The 13,605-nt window shown below is 39.0% G+C and overlaps 1 protein-coding gene across 3 annotated transcripts in view; it reads right to left on the bottom strand.

Moving 5' to 3' along the window:
* LOC122630746 overlaps positions 1-13,605 on the bottom strand; it is a 252,288-nt gene that overhangs the window by 147,366 nt on the left and 91,317 nt on the right. For all 3 annotated transcript variants that reach the window (XM_043815592.1, XM_043815591.1, XM_043815594.1), the window contains exon 2: positions 5,130-5,223. The gene's annotated coding sequence lies outside the window, so the exon portion shown is untranslated. The remainder of the gene's footprint in view (positions 1-5,129; positions 5,224-13,605) is intronic.

Below are 13,605 nucleotides of genomic sequence, written 5' to 3'. Positions count from 1 at the left end.
CTCTCTCTCTCTCTCTCTCTCTCTCTCTCTCTCTCTCTCTCTCTCTTTTGTTATGTTTGCGATAACTACGTAACGAAAGCGAATATACTCGAGTAACGAAGCATTAATTACATACTCGGCATAGCAGGTAATATTCGATCGATGATGTTCGATACTATCGAAGTTTAACATACGTTTTACTCTCTTGCGATTAGCACGAAATAAATTTGTTTATCAGAGTTTTTCTTCGAAGATATCTTACGATCGTATTAACGAAGAAAATAATAAAAAAAAAAAAACAAAAAGGAAAAGAAAGAGTGTGCAGATAAAATCGTAATCTTATGGGAAATCTAACGAGTTGCTCTTATCATTTTTAACGTCTAACGGAAAAAAGATGTTGGAATCGAATGAGTGATAAAACCAAATGAAAAAAAGAGCGACAGTAAGGGCAAAGTAGAAATGCGCGGGAGGATTCGATTTCATCATCGAGCTCTTTTCTTATTTACTCTTTCGTTTGAGACAACTCTCTTTCTCTATTTTTCTCCTTTCTTTCTGTCTTTTTCTTTCTCTTCGTTTCTCTCTCTCTCTCTCTCTCTCTCTCTCTCTCTCTCTGGCTCTTTTACACCAAAAACAAGTCCAGGCAAGTTTTATCGAATCAACTACTTTGCTGTAATTGTTCTTACTAATAAAAAGGAACCTGTAGTACCTGCCATATATAAAAAAGAAAGAGAACTTTTACTTGTGAAATAAGTTCTCATTTCTCTCTCTTTCTCTCTCTCTTTTCTCATTTTCATTTCTTTATTTCTTTAATGTCGTGAAAATAAAATCGATGTTAATCGTAATAACGAACAAGTAGGTATAGATAAGAACACGTAAGGTTTATGAGACGAATGATTATAACTTCTCTCTCTTACTACCAGACGATTGTCATGATTGAAGGAAATTTATCAAAAAGAAAAGAAATGAAGAAAGAGAAAGAAGAAAGAAAGAAAGGAAAAATGATGGAAAAGAATAAAGTTGAAGCAGTAATTACATACTTAGTTTCAAGAGATACATATAAACGGAGCTACGAGTTTCACGAAAATACAAAAAACAAGAAAAGAAGAAAAAGACACGAAAAAACAAAATAAAAAAGCACGAAAAGTGGCCACATTAAATGTCCCATCGGTGAGTATTTATACTCACATTTCCCACAAACGACAAAACGTAACCTTTTGCTCGAGTATGCGAGAGGGACGAGGAAGGGTTGCGTCTGTTTGAGTATATACGCGTCGTTAGTCGTTGGTTTCTCTCATTGCTTCTTTAAAATGCAAGCCATGTGACATAACTAACTACGTCTATGCCGTTGGGAGTCGAACGTAAAGAAAGAGAGAGATAGGGATAGAGTCAGAGGGACAGACTGATAGACAGAGACAGAGAGAGAGAGAGAGAGAGGAAGAAAAGAAAGAAAAGAAATGAGAAAGAGAGACAAAGATGGAGATAGATAAATTAAAAACGCAACAAAAAAAGAAAAAGAAAAGAACGATAAAAGAAGAGGACAAAAGCAAGTAAGTAGAAGATATAAAACAGAAATAGAAAGAGGAAGAACAAAAATGAAAAAAATAGTAATAGAAAGAGAGAGAGAGAGAGAGAGAGAGAGAGAGAGAGAAGGAAAATGATATCCCCTTATCCTCCTCCTCTTCCTCCTCCTCCGCCATTTTGGTACCTTCGTTCTCGCATATACGCATATTCACGTCACGCGAATTTATATTTTTATTTAAACTGGGTCACATCTGTGCGACGCAGCGCACTCCAGGAAGCACTTTTACAACCGGCGTGGTACTTAAAAATCTCGCCGATGCCGAGAGGGTTTATTGCGTCTTTGACGGGAAGCACGCTCGGAGGTAGCTAGAAAAATGTCGAACGAGGCCGAACGTATACCTACTACTTCGTACTTTCGCCTCCGCGTTTAAAGGGTCCTACAATGAAAAAGAAAGAAGTCAAGGGAAAGAAAAAAAAAAGAAAGAAAGGAAGGAAGAAGGATGGAAAGAAAGAAAGAAAGGAAGAAAAAAAGAAAGGAAGAAAGAACGATCGACCGACTCCCATACGGGAAAAGTTAGGCGTAAGGAAAAAAAAAAAAAGAAAAAGAAAAAGAAACAGAAAAAAAGAAAAAGAGAAAGGGAACATAAAGAACTTGCATAAGGTGGGCGTTTGGCGTTTCTCTCGTTTCGGTACAAACGAAAAATGACCTTCCATCTTTCTCTTTCTCTCCTTTGCAACTATGTTTCTTCAATATTGACACTCCTCGCGCGTTCCTGTCTCGTCAAAGAGCAAATCCGTGAACGTGTGAAAGAGTAAAAGACGAAGAGAGAGAGAGAGAGAGAGAGAGAGAGAGAATGGAGTGAGGGAGGGTTAAGTCTTCAACGGGGCGGACATCCCTCTATAAACATATATATATATATACATATACATAGAAATATGTATATAGATACTATATGTGAACGTATGTATATAAAGTTCGTGTTCCCTTTTTCGTCAAGCCCGTTTTCACTGGCCTCAGTAGAGCTTTGTGAAGAGCGCCTAGCGAATGGGAACACGCGCGCGGTTAGTATACACAAAGTAGCACGTACGATTACAACAAGGTAGAGAAAAATCAACGCTCGTAGTAGATAGGCTCGCGTATCTCGAAAGAAATGCCGGAAGCGTGTATCCCGCTATAAGGTTCGCGTCCTTCTTATTCTCTCTGACGTCTCTCGACACTGTCGAAACGATCGTATAATGCATAATACATAATCCAAGAGAACATGAATATTCTTCGAAGTAAAGAGAGAGAAAGAGAGAGAGAGAGAGAGAGAGAATATATCGATGTTTCTAGGATGATCGAAAAAAGAAAAAAAGATAGAAGAAAGAAAGAGAAATAAAGGAAAAGAATACGGTGAGTTTCTAAAGGAGTTTAGTGTTCCGTTTCGATTACACATACGAGTTTCTCTCTTTCTCTATCTTTGTCTCTCTCTCTCTCTCTCTCTCTCTCTCTCTCTCTCTCTCTTTCTCAATCTTTCTCTCTCTGTCTTTCTCTCTCGAAAGTACAAGACCTTAATCTGGGTCGCAGAAGCGATCATCCTGTTACATGTAACCACTATTTGAACGGCTATAGGAGGATTGCCACGGTAGAGCAGTTCCACGAAATCGCAGTCAAATCAAGTAGAATACTTTCGATCGTTTATACATAGATATATGTATGTATGTATGTATGTATGTATATATGTAGTAAGTTTACTTTTACACCGTTATGAATAAGGGACGGATTCTCCCGACAGAATATATTGACCCAAATTTTTTTCGTATACTATAAATACACGTAGAATGCAATTATTGTGTGAACGAAGTATACTTCATTATCTACTTCTTTCTCTTTCTATTTCTCTCTCTCTCTCTCTCTCTCTCTCTCACTCGCTCTCTTTGTCTCTTTTTCTCCATGACCCTTCGTAAACTCATCTTGAGGAACTTAATTAAAACCCATTCGCGTGCTGTGACAGTAGAAACAAAGCGGGTACCGTAAGTAAAGAATTTTACGGTGCTTATAAATACGCTAGTCCCTTTCGAGAAAGCCGAGCACCGGCGATCGTCGAGATGAATAAATGTTTGCAAAGAGGAGCCTGTACGCTCGTTGAGAGTCGCTGAAACGGTTGTCTCTCTTTCTCTTTCTCTTTTCTCTCTCTCTCCCACCACTATCATCCATACATATATACATAGCCACATACATACATATACATGTACATATAACGCTTATACACAGAAATCGTTAAGTCTTATCTCTGCTTTCCTACTGAAAAGGAAGGAAACGTAAAATCGCTAAGATTGAAAATTCGTCGTCGTACTCGTAGTCGTAGTCGTAGTCGTAGTCGTAGTCGTCCTATGATGATAACGGCGCTTATGGTTGTCATTAGAAGCGAATGGAAAGAACGACGTTGTTGAAAATTTATGACAACTCTCTCTCTCTCTCTCTCTCTCTCTCTCTCTCTCTCTCTCTCTCTCTCTCTCTCTCTCTCTCTCTCTCTCTCTGTCTCGTGCATGTCCACAAAGAGGAAAATCCTCAGGAGCATTATTAAATCGGTATGCGCTGTCGCGACCGAATTACACTCGGAAAAAGAGAGCGAGTGAAGGGATGTAGGAAGGGAAGACAAATAGGCTGTAAGAGAAAAAGAGAGAGAGAGAGAGAGAAAGAGAAAGAGAGAGAAAGAGAAAGAGAGAGAGAGAGAGAGAGAGAGAGAAGAAATAAAGCACAGTAAGGTGAGATGAGGTGAGGTGCGAGTGCAGCTGAGGTGAGGTGAGGTGAGGTGTAGGAAAGGGGAGGGATGAGAAGGAGGAGAAAGAGAAAGAGAGATGCTATGAATTCATGAGTGACCTGAGATATCAGGGCCGCGCGTAGGACGTACCGTAGCGTACCGAGATTCCCTTCAAGACTTTGCTTTTCCTCGTATATCTAAAACTGCCGCGGCGGCAACTTTAAAATACACGGCCCGATGTTGTTCGTTCGCCCTCTCGCAAATGTATTCCTCTTTCCTACACGATCCACCGTAGCGACGGCCGTATTCTTTTTTTACTTTTTTTTTTTTTTGCAATTTTTTCTCTTTTTTTCCTTCCTTTCCGGACTGTTCTTATCGTCATTGCAAGACCATACTAAGTATTTTCTCCTGCCTTCCTTCCTTCCTTCCTTCCTTCCTTCCTTCCTTCCTTCCTTCCTTCCTTCCTTCCTTCCTTTCTTTCTTCCTTCTCTGTTTCTCTCTTTTCTCTCTTTATTAATTCTCCATCGAATTTTCTACGTAAATAAAATCCTGTGGCGTTGTACTCGTCTCGCGTTAAGGTTCATATTTCTCGGGGCAACGTTACAGAAACCTGAATCTTAATGCAAAGTGAACAACACAGTGCAGTCTCGGTTGAACGATCTCTCTCTCTCTCTCTCTCTCTCTCTCTCTCTCTCTCTCTCTCTCTCTCTTTCTCTGTATGTACATATTTTTTCCTTTTTCTTTCTTTTCTTTCTTCCTACTTTTCCCTCTCTTTTCATCGACCAACTAGCTAACTAGCTAGCTCGGTAGCTAGCTAGGTAAGTAGATAAATAGATAGATAGATTAACGATCAAACGTATTAACGATCAAATCTATCGTGCTTACGTGTTTATCCAATGGTTATTCGGTCATCCAGAAGAACATATTTATCCTGACTTTGAATTCTTACTGCGATGGCTCCTCTTCTCATTGGATCCTTCTGAAAACAGAAAATACGTGGACATTGTATAAAAGTTGGCTTAATCAAGTCGAATTACTCTTATTAATCCGTTAACGCGTAAAGTCGAAAATTCGTTCGTTCGTTCGTTCGTTCGTTCGTTCGTTCTCACGCGAATTAGCCCGATTTACGAGCTCGACTACCAAGCCCGAAGCAGCATATTCACGGTAAGAATAAGCGCGTTCTCTAGGTAGCTACGTCAAAGTTGTTTCCGACGCACGTTCGCTCGTTATTCTCTCGCTAATTTCGCAGTCTCGCCGGTGACGTTCGCGATCGTTTAACAGAGAAACAGAAGCGACGTGGAAAACGATGGTTGCTGCTGCTGTTGCTGTTGCTGCTGCTACTTCTCTCTCTCTCTCTCTCATTCTCTCCCACTCTCTCTTTCACTCTCTCTTCGTCTGTTTCTCTTTACTCGTTCCTACGAGAATTTCCTTACCTCGTAGATGCCAGCCAACGTACTTCGGGTTCGACAAGAAGAAGAGAGCGAAATGCTGCCTTTCCACCGTACATTCCGTAATAACCTCATCTACGTTGATGGCGAGAGCAACGTGTTTGTCCTTTAATTAAGTGGTATATAAGGTACCTACCCATCGTTGATTTGGTATAACGGGGGAACTCGTGGGGAGCTTACGAGATTCACGAGCAAAGCTTCCTGAGAAATTTAAAGCTTTCGAGAGGTACTACGCTAATGAGAAATAATTGATAAACCCGGGCTTTAGAAAGAGATAGAGATTGAGATAGAAATGGGACGAAAATGGAGAAGAAGGTAGGAGATAGAGAAGCGGATAGATAGAAGGGTTAACGCTTTCCGTATAAAATGAACGTGAACGTGAACGTGAACCTGAAAGTTAATGTGAACATGAACGTTTCAGTATTTAGTGAGCCTCTTTTAAAATTCATCCCGTGATTATCTGTACCCTTTTGGAAATACGAAACCTTCGTTAACGGAACGCCAACGGCGATGTCTTAAGTATAGATGGATATAGATAACTAGGTACGTAATACCTACGACGCGGATTGATCGACCAAGATCTTACTGGCGAGAGCCAACAGTAATTATGAATTATACGATATCATTCAACGGTAAATGCGACCGTTTCACCAATCAACGGGGAGAACGGACGAGAAGTTCTCTCGTGTTAGGTGAAGTAGAAGGAGAAGGAGCGCTAACCGACGATAAATACGACGATAGGATAACTGTATTATTTGATGAGCTATTAAAAAGTTTAACGACTCGAACTTTACAGTGTCGTGAAGAATCTGCGAGGTAAGACGAGATTTAGGCAATCTCGAACGGAGATTTAAAACGGAAAATGAAATGTCACGGAGTGGATGACGACGAGTGTTGTTTCTAGATTTCTTGATCTAAGAAGTCAATAATTGACGAAGATCGACGATTATTATACGAATGTCTCATGTATCTACGAGAATCCGAAGGGAAAATTGTCGAAACGTTTTTTTTTTAAATCGCGAATATGTAATTCCTTTATTGTCGTTAGGATAACGTCGTTTCGATACGAACGATGGACGTAAATGTCTCATCGATAAAAGTTTTATGTAGCAGGAGATAAAAAGTGAGAAAAAGTAGAGAAGAGAAAGCTCAGCTTATTCGATATACAACGTAATTAAGATCAGCCAATCTCGTTGTTCACTCTACTAACACGTCTGTATTCTCTTCTTTTATTCTTCCACCTTGTTCAATCCTCTCTCTTTTTCTCTTTCTCTCTCTTTCTCTCTCTCTCTCTCTCTCTCCTTTCTTTTCTATCTCCTCGTAGTATTTCTCTCCCAACTGGCGACTTTAATTGGCCTCGACCCTCGCACGTCGATGTAGGATCGTGTTTTACGAGCACCGATATGACCACTTTTACGATTTTGGCCCGAGCCGAAAATCAGTCGCGTACACCGTTAAAGCCGTGAACGAGGTCGAACCTCTCACTTCTTATTTCTCACACACACTTTCTCTCTCTCTCTCTCTCTCTCTCTCTCTCTTTCTCTCTCATTCTCTCAATCTCTCTAGCTCTATCTATCCTTTTCTTTATTGTTTTGTAGTTAATAGATATTTCTATGTCGTAGTGTGATAGAAGATATATTGTTAAGAGGAATCGATCGTAAAACTCTTCGAAATGAATGACAGGACGTCTGGTAACTCGGTACAAGATAAAATTGCTCGTTCTTATCGCTAATGCCGAAGTAATAGCGTGATTTGTTTAAGCGATAGTTCGATAAAACGAAGAAGGTGGAGGAAGGGAAGAGGGGAAAAAGGTAGGAGGAAGAGGAAGAGGAAGAGGAAGAGAAAGAGAAAAAGAAGAAAGAGGAGGAGGAGGAGAAGAAGAAGAAGAAGAAGAAGAAGAAGAAGAAGAAGAAGAAGAAGCGTTTACCGCATCGACAGAACCATTTTTCAGAATATTCGCTGAACTGAAGTACCCTTACGTTGGGAAAATAATTTACTTTGACGGCCAAGAGTAATGCTATTCCAGAAGGTTGTAGTAAAGTATCGAATAAATGAACGACATCACAGCGCGCAATTTTTTTTTCCTCTTTCTGTTTTATTTTTATTTTTCTCTTCTTCTTTTTTTTTTTATTATTTTTTTTTTTTTTTTATTTTACTCATGTGAGAGTGAAATTTCTCTATAAAAAAAAAAGAAGAAGAAAAAAAAGAGGAGAAAAAGAAAAAGCGATTCAGACTTTTTTCCCCGTCGAACTGTGCCAGAGTACTTTTTACGCGAGTAGAAATAAGAGAGAGAAAAAAAGAGAGAAACAAACGCGAGACTTAAAAATGATTTATTATTGAAAGATTATGTACGAGAGCAAAATTTCATTCTTATTACGAATATGATATTTTATGAGAACGATCTAATCGTGTCGTTAATATTAATTAAAAAACGAATATAAATTCGTTTGAATGATATTATTCGAAGTATACGCGACTAGCGTTAAAGAAAAACTTGAATCACCCTGTATATGTACGTATAAATATAAGAAGAGAGTATACAGTAAAATACAAAGCTTTCGTCCGTACATATGTACCTATATATATATATATATATATATGCGTACATACACGACATATGTACACACACACGCACACGCAGACACATACACAGACAAATTGATTTTTACACTGACGAATTACGTTCGATGGATCACTCCAAGCGCAACGGTGACCAGCATCCGTTCGATGAAAACAATGGACACTCGCTTGAAATCTGTCAGCCGGAAAATAACTTGTCATCGTTTTTGATAATGTCGATACTACGTATCGATTATCCAACGGTTACATTGACACCTGCCTAGAAATTTCGCCAGAATATATATATATATATATTCTTTTTTTCTCCCTTATTTCCCAACGATAATATTATCGACGCGTACAAGCTTATCGTTGAAAGTCTCGTTCCGCGTATATAATACAGTGTATGGTGACGTGAAAAAAAAGTTCTTGGAATTGATATGAGAAGGGTACGATGGTGAAAAAGAGAGAGAGAGAGAGAGAAAATGAGTGAGTGAGTGAGTGAGAAAGAGAAGAGAGAAAGAGAAGAGAGAGAGAGAGAGAGAGAGAGAGATATTGGTGGTAAAGTAATAACGCACTTACAATTAGTGGCAAGCCAATTACTTCCGTAAAAGCATCGACTACCAAGAGAGTCGCGCATATGCATAGATAGGAAGAAGCGTCCGATTATATCGAGCTCGTTAATTAACTCCAGTATTGTTCTTTACGCACGGGACTCTCGGTCTCTTTCCCTCTTTCTCGTCGAAGCGACGAACGGTATATCGAATTATGTCGTTGAAACACATCACCAGAGGAAAAGAGTGAGAGAGATAGATAGATAAATAGATAGATGGATAGATGGATAGATAGATAGATAGATAGATAGATAGATAGATAGATAGATAGATAGATAGATAGATAGAGAGAGAAACAGTGTGCATATATATATATATATATGCGTGTATGTATATATATATGTATGTATACGTACACACGCAAATACATATATAGATATGCATACATCTATAGAGACAAAAAGTTGGTAGAGCTTTGAAGCGAAAGCTTTTCTCGCTTTCCATCGATTCGCGTTATTCGGATTTAAACAATTAGAGAATACACACTGCATTCCAAGGCTACTTTTATTCGATGTGAAATAATAATTGTACTCCGGCAAAGGCTAATAACGATAATTTCAAAATAAGTATTAACGTGGGACAAATTAGGGTGGACCAGAGAGATGCATATTCAAGAGCTTAATGACATTGTTAAATGGAAAAAGAAGAAAAGAGATGAGAGAGAGAGAGAGAGAAAGAGAAAGAGAGAAGAAAAAATAAACGTAAGAAACAACGACATTGATCCACGTCGGTGACACACAGACAGACAGAGAGAAAGAGAGAGAGAAAGAGACAGAGAGAAAAAGGGACATTCCTCTCTCTCTCTCTTTCTCTTTAAACTCATGCTCTCGAAATTGTTTGCCTTGGCGATTTAATTAAACCCAGCGTTAATTCAATAGACGTGTCCTGAGCAACTAACGAATTACAGTCGCATCTGCGAGTTGGATTAGTAGGCGCATCGTGTGCCTTCTCTCTCTCTCTCTCTCTCTCTCTCTCTCTCTCTCTCTCTCTCTCTCTCTCTTTCTCTCTACTCTCTCATTCTCTTTCTCTCACTCTCGCTCTCGCTCTCTTGACTAAGCAATGCGTATCGTGTACATGAATATGGTAGTAATTAACCGCGATTGTAGCGACAGCCCTCAAAACGCACTGTGAATACGAGTGTACCGGCGCTCTATCGCCGCACGAAATGTCTACGGAATTCTAATGCGCCCATGCCCTTTATCCTAGCCCCAGACCCTCGAATCTACCCGCGTCATTTCAAGATATCCTTGCGAGAGATATTACATATATATATATATATATATATGTGTGTGTATATATATGTCTATTACATATATATGTGTATATATATATACTTATGTGCATATATATATATATATATATGTATACATATATGTATATTCTCGATATGACTTCGTTACTCTCTCAACTTCTGGATATGTCCTAGTCAATGTATCAAAATTTCTCCTTTCATCTCGATATCTATTTAATCGAAACACGTTTTGGGTTAGAACCCAATGTGATTCACCCTGAATTCGATCAGAAAGTTATGTTGCTACGATATTTTCTTTTTTCGATGAAGAGGTCAGTGGACGACATTAGGTACAAATAGAAGAGACAGAGACAGGACAGAGAGAGAGAGAGGGAGAGAGAGAGAGAGAGAGAGAGAGAGAGAGAGGCAAATCTAATAGCAGTTAGCCCTCGTTATTCCTCGCTTATACGGTGTACGAGTACAGCGGCAAAGTAAACTGCATCCAGGTGTCGGAGTAGAGCTCGTTAGTGGGTTTACAGGTAGGTCACCATTGTGTAACCACGTAACCAAGCCACTGCATGCAGCTTACTTGGCAAATATCGCTCTCGACTATGTAACTATAAGGGGGCGGGTGATATTATCTTGACAACGGCCACGATAACAAGAGGCAAAGTCGCCTGACTTTTTCTTTTCGGTGCCACGACGAACGCGTGTCTGGCCTATTTCGAGGGAAGATTGAAAAAGAAAAAAGAAAAAAAAAAAGAACAACTTAAAAACTTACATTCGCTGTGTTACGTTTATCATTAGCATCGCTTTTTTCTCAAACGATCTTATTAAAAGAAAAAATGAAGAAAATAAAAAAGAAAGAAAAAGAAAACAGAAATAAGAAAGAAACAGAAAGAGAGAAAGAAAGAAAGAAAGAAAGACGGATCGGTGCGCGCGACTAATCTCTTTCTAATCTTAATAGCAACAAAGTACCCTGATGTTTCTTCAACTCATAGAACTAACCCGTATTATTGTGGGTGCGTTGTGGAGGAGAAGGAGTAGGAGAAGTAGAGCGAAGTGGAGTGGTGGACTAAAAAGGAAAAAAGAAAAAAAGAAAAAAAGAGAGAAAGAAAGAAAAATAAAACAAAATAAAATAAAGGAAGGAAGGGAAAAAAAATACAAGCGAATGGTTCGCGGTTCGGCAAATACGAGAGGACAAAAAAAGGTGAGAAGAACGGTTCGCCAAACAATATAAAAAATGATGGATCCGCCAACAGACGCGCGCGTAGTGTGTATAGCAAAACGGACGGTAGAGAATCCTCCCATTGGTCATTTTTCGACTTTCCGACGCTGTAGCGTGATATCGTTCTAGATAGGAGCGACGTGTTCGACGCGTACGACCAGGACGATGCTAACCAAAATTCCGAGTAAATAGCGACCGAAGCCGAACGGTGTGAGAACTGCTGGAGGGATGGAACAATGTTGTTGACGAGTGCCAGAGAGAGAGAGAGAGAGAGAGAGAGAGAGATGAAAGGAGATAGACGTAACGAATCGATGCAGTTTACCCGACCATCTACCTCTCTCTTTCTCTCTTCCTCTCTCTCTCTCTCTCTCTCTCTCTCTCTCTTTCTCTCTACTTCTCACCCTTCTTCCCTTTACCTTCACGAAAACGGTAGGAAGATTCTTCTTCGTGCTTAACGTTTCTCCGATGCTGTCATCACCAGTTTGCTTCCTTCTCTAGAGTGTCAAGTGATGCTTATTGTTAGTGAAAATTTGCCGCAAGTTAAGCATCCTTCCCACTGCAATTTACTCCCACCCTTTCTTTACTTATCACTTTCTATCCACCTAACGCACACACGTGCAGCAAACTCTTTATACGCATGTATTATTATACAGTATATATGTATATATATATATATATATATATATATATTGCGTATTATAGTTTTGTATAATTGTATCTTTGCAAGTACATTATATATGTATCTGTAACAGACAGAGAAGAAAATTTTCTAAAAGCTTAAAAAACGCTGACGAACCTTGAACGGATCTCGAATCGGGCCTTCGAAGAAAATTTTGAAATCGCAAACAGCTAATAAGTAGATTATGTTTCTTCTATCGTTTTTGATAAGTCCTGTCGATTTTGTTACGATTTAAGAGATTGTAAAAAGAAATTGAAAAATCGATCTTCATTTCTCTCCGATTTTCTTGTTTCTCATTTCTTAAAAAGAAATTAAACCGTCCAGATATTTTCTCTAGAAACGTGATAAGTATGAAAGATCAAGGTACTTATACGCTTTATTTTATATATTACAAATGCCTCGTAATTATGGTATATTTTATTTAGATATAGGATAGACAACGGATTTAGAATAATTAATAATCGGGGATACGCGTCGGGGATATACAAAATAGCGATGTCGTAGTGTGTAGCTTCAGGGAGAAAACGAGCTTTCCGGGAAATCTCACGAATTTGATCCATAAATATGCCCGCGGGGTCCTATCTGCGGAATCTACGGTGAAACTTGTAACCCTAAAATACTCGAGGAATAGCTCCCCGTCACGAAGTCTCTGACTTGCTTTTCGAGAGAGAGGGAGAGAGAGGGAGAAAGTTTCGTTGTGGCTACGCGTACACGATATAACACATGTGTTATATAATCGATCATTATATCCTTCTTATCCTATTTTCCCTATCTTCTTCTTCTTCTTCGATAAGAAAAATTTCGGTTGATGACACTGTCGAAAAGAAGAAGAAGAAGAAAAAGAAAGAAAAATCTTACTTTCGTTCGCTCGATCATGCGAAAGGCGTACGATATTAAACGAACACCGTCGTCAACAATCACCGAGATAAGCTGCTTGCGAACGATTCGTTTTGTTTTCTACTTGTAAAAGATAAACTCTTATCGATCTATTCCCAAGGGAAAAAGAAAGCGAGAGAGAGAGAGAGAGAGAGAGAGAGAGAGAGAGAGAGAAGTTGACTCCCTCAAGTTTTGCGATTAAATCTCGTCGAGACACTTTATTTCTTGATTTTTCTTTCTTTTTTCTTTCTTTTCGTTTTTTGCTTTCTTCGAAAAGAAGATGGAAGGAAGAGGAAAAAAAATGGAGAGATCGAAAATTTATGCGCATTTCTTATATAAAACGGTTTGTATCGACCGATCGATACGGAACGCGATAGATAAGATATAATATGGAATATTTGTCTCTCGAATTTCACTCGCGTTTATCTCTCTTGAAAAAGGGCGAGAAAGAAATAAGGAAGAAAGAATAGGATTTGAATCGAGCGCGTAGGTAAATCAGACAAGCTTCCGATGAAAATCTTTCTTTGAAATTGGAATCGAAACGTAGGAATTTCAGAATTCATGAAAATCAACTCACAATGTATCGACGTGTCTCGAAGGAGATGCACTCGAACGATCCCAAGTAGAGTAACTTGACTTTTAGTCAGACAAACTGCACGGATCAAGTTATTCGTATATTTTTAGATATCCTCTTTCTCTCTTTCTCTCTCTCTCTCTCTCTCTCTC

The sequence above is a fragment of the Vespula pensylvanica genome, chromosome 7 (genome assembly GCF_014466175.1).
Source record: "Vespula pensylvanica isolate Volc-1 chromosome 7, ASM1446617v1, whole genome shotgun sequence".
In the NCBI taxonomy this organism is placed as follows: Eukaryota; Metazoa; Arthropoda; class Insecta; order Hymenoptera; family Vespidae; genus Vespula; species Vespula pensylvanica.
This window is presented reverse-complemented; position numbering and strand designations above follow the sequence as displayed.